This window comes from Cynocephalus volans, chromosome 12, assembly GCF_027409185.1.
Source record: "Cynocephalus volans isolate mCynVol1 chromosome 12, mCynVol1.pri, whole genome shotgun sequence".
NCBI lineage: Eukaryota > Metazoa > Chordata > Mammalia > Dermoptera > Cynocephalidae > Cynocephalus > Cynocephalus volans.
Window position 1 is genome coordinate 82,145,806 of NC_084471.1, and position 3,858 is coordinate 82,149,663.

Consider the following 3,858-nt stretch of genomic DNA (forward strand, 5'->3'; position numbering starts at 1 on the left):
TTTTCCTCCTATTTTGTATCTCCTTGCCTTTTTTTTTTTAAATGACCGGTAAGGGGATCTTCACCCTTGACTTGGTGTTGTCAGCACCACGCTCTCCCAAGTGAGCTAACTGGCCATCCCTGTATAGGGATCCAAACCCTTGGCCTTGGTGTTATCAGTATCATACTCTCCCAAGTGAGCCATGGGCCAGCCCTCTCCTTGTCTTTTTACTGTACTTTGTATGTGATTTCCTCAATTTTATCTTTCAATTCTTCATCAAATTTTCTGTTTATCATGTCTTTAATTTCTAAAAGCTTTTTATTGTTCTCTGAATGTTCCTTTTTTTAAAAAGAGAAACAGCGCCACTTTATTAAAATACTGAGTTTTTTTCACACGTATATTTTTGTCTCCCCACCATCTCCATGTCTGACCACCACTACCACTATGTCCTATAACATTTCATGCATACTTAAAACCAAGCAAAGGGTGGAGTTCCATCTTAAAAACTAAACAGGTATTTGGGCAATGGAACCTGGACAAACACAGTAGGAAAAGTACTCACTCTGCATTATAAAAAGGACAGTCAAACATCAACTGATATGGAAATAATAAGGCAGAAAATTTTAACAGACTGTTTAAACACTTTTCTTAAAGAGACTTCCTCCACTGCCAGAGATCTTGAGAAGCCTCATGGTCAGTCATCCAGAAACAATTCTTCACATAATTGATGAACTTGGTGTCCACTTTGGGAAGAGAACCACCTTTTTCTATACTTGCTTGCATTTTTGCTTTAATGTCTTCTACAGAACTAGGTCTCTTTGGTGTTTTAAGAATTTTTTCCTGTTTTTTGAAGGATTCTTGACCTTTTGATCTTGGTGTTGATGGTTTTGAGTCTTCCATTCTGGTTTGATTTTTGTGCATTTTTGGCTGGAGTATCTCATACAGATTTCTTCACTGGAGCTTTTTATTCAGTTTCCTCATCAAAATCATCATCATCATCATTATCACTGTCCTCATCATCCTCATTTGCAGCAAGTTTGACCTTTTTCTGTGGAAGCTTGCTACCACTTCCAGGGGCAGATCACTTTCTGGACATACTTAAGAGTTTCACGTCCTCCTCCTCTTTCTCTTCTGATTCTGCATCTTCCTCCATAGCTACTAAGTGCTATTCACTAATATGCACAGACGCTGAGTCCCACTTCCACTGTAAGACCACAGGTGGTGTTATCTCAAAGCACCCAAGGGAAACCATAGGCTGTACAGACATTTTCAAAGTTGCCAGTGTTACTTTCATTGGACTGCCCCCATAATTCATTGCCTCTGTTTCAACACTGTGCAATTGATCATTTGCACCAGCCCCTAAACTAACTGTTCTTAAAGACAACTGGTGCTCATTTTCATCATTATCCACCTTAAAGTGATAGTCTTTGTCCATCTTTATTTCATGTGGGGAAAATAGGATAATTTAGTCAGAATCCCTTGGCTCAGGTCTGGTTGGGGGTTGAGCACACATTTTTTGTAAACAAGTTGTGTGTGGGTGGAGTTAGTGTGCATGTGCACCCATGTATCTTTTTAGTTTGTTGCTATTGTGTGTTCTTGAGTTTGTGAAGCAGAGCTGGTGGCAGAGCTTGCATCTAAAAATAGAGCATGTTTACTCTGCTGACAGCTGCTCAGTTTCCTCTTTGGACTTTGCCAGTAGCAGTTGAGTTTCTGAGTTTCTCCTTTGGACTGTTTAGCTCTCAGACATGTGTGTGCTGACTAAAGATTATTCCTTCTTCATCCAAGGCTCCAAGGACCTTTTTGCCAGTTACCTAGCTCATAGACCTGCGTGTGAAGGGTTTGTGAACAGGCTGAGGGGTCTGTGAGCACCAGACCCAGCCCTAGCTCTACAGTTCATAACTGAAAATATAGTTCTGGGTTCTCAGGGGGCTCATGTCCATGTCCATCGAATCTTCCATGGGGTAGTGCCACACACTTAAGTGGCACAGTGTCCAAGAAAGTGGACAGAGAGAAAAAGCTACTGCTCTGCAGAACAGCCGTGCAGGAAGGAATTGCACCAGGGCTCCTCTTTTAAAATAATAATATTCTGTTCCTGTCTTAAGGATGTAATATCTTTTTTCATCTCTCTAAGCATGGAGAAATGGAAACTACAGAAACCTCAACTTGAAAAACAGCACAGAAACCACAATTTTCAAAACACGATTTCAGCAACAGCTCAGCTTGAACCCAGGTGTTCAGGAAAGATAAAAACACAGACTTTTTCACAAAGCTTTGTCTAGCCTACTGATGCAGCCAGAAACTCAACTCTGCAAATTCTGACCAACTCTTTCCTGCCCTAACCCCACCCTGCCTTCCTGCCCCTCCCCCACTCTTGCTAACACTCGCCTTAAAACCATCCTTTGGCTAACTCCTCTCCAACAAAACTTTATTAAACTCAAGTGCTAAAGCTACTTAGAGTCCATCTGACTGATTTCATTTAGTCATTGTCTCCCTTGCCTGGCACATTTCTAATAAACTAAGTTTGGTTTTTGTTGTTGTTTGCTTATTCTTTGTTTTAATCATAAAAAATTATTTGGTGCTTTCTAATATGAAGCTTCGACTGATCACGAATAATTTAAAGTTTTCTTTCACCTACATATTCTGCTTTTCCCAGGTGCTTTTTCTGCTTATTTGATTTTTTTTTTTTTTTAGATGACCAGTAAGGGGACCTTAACCCTTGACTTGGTGTTGTCAGCATCACGCTCTCCCAGTGAGCAAACCGGCCATCCCTATATGGGATCTGAACTCGTGGCCTTGGTGTTATCAGCACCACACTCTCCCTAGTGAGCCATGGGCCAGCCCTGCTTATTTGATCTTTATCTTGTGTGACAGAGGTCTGATAATCTTTGGTTTCTTGCTCTTAATTAAGAGTGAAGGACTGAGTACATGGAGAGCTCTTGTATTTTTGAGTTTACTGGAGGGCCATTTACTTTTTGGGTAACCTCAAATGTCAGTTACACTACTTTCCCCTTCGGCTGTTCAGATTCCTCAGAGAAAGGTGTGCCTATCTCCTGCCCAGAAGATAAAGATCTGGCTGCCCTGGTTTGAAGACTAACTAATTGATGAGGGCTGTGGGGCAGGAGGTGCAGCCTTAGCACTCAGCATGCAAGTGATTATGCAAACCTCCATTTTGTATGGTATCAAAGCCTTCAGTGTGCCTTCCTTTCCCAGTCCAGAGACTTTCATTTTTTTTTTTTAAAGATGACCAGTAAAGGGATCTTAACCCTTGACTTGGTGTTGTCAGCACCACACTCACCCAGTGAGCTAACCGGCCATCCCTATATAGGATCTGAACCTGTGGCCTTGGTCTTATCAGCACCACACTCTCCCAGTGAGCTAACCGGCCATCCCTATAGAGGATCTGAACCTGTGGCCTTGGTCTTATCAGCACCACACTCACCCAGTGAGCTAACCGGCCATCCCTATAGAGGATCTGAACCTGTGGCCTTGGTCTTATCAGCACCACACTCTCCCAGGTGAGCCATGGGCTGGCCCCTCAGAGACTTTCATTTTTATCTCCTCCACATACTCTACTTTCTGCTGGAGTCAGGGGAAGACCGTCATCCAGCAACATGGAGCTGGGGAGAGGATCTGGGTCTGTTGGTGATTTTACAATACGAGAATAATCATATCTGTTTTCAATTTTCTCCACTGTTGCCATAGAATTCAGCTTTCTCAGATCTTCTAAGTTAGTTTGCAATCATCTGTCTGCTTTCCAGCTTTCAAGGATTTATTATTGTTGTTGTCGTCCCCATCTTTGTGCTTTCATGTCTTTTTTCTTTTAATCCCACTATTGCAGTTTTAGTACAGACAGTCCCTGATTTATGATGATTTAACTCA

The 3,858-nt window shown here is 42.0% G+C and overlaps 1 pseudogene; it reads right to left on the minus strand.

Annotated features, from left to right (window-relative positions):
* Positions 1-627: 627 nt before the first annotated feature.
* LOC134361145 (nucleophosmin-like) lies at positions 628-1,937 on the minus strand (annotated as a pseudogene).
* Positions 1,938-3,858: the final 1,921 nt, after the last annotated feature.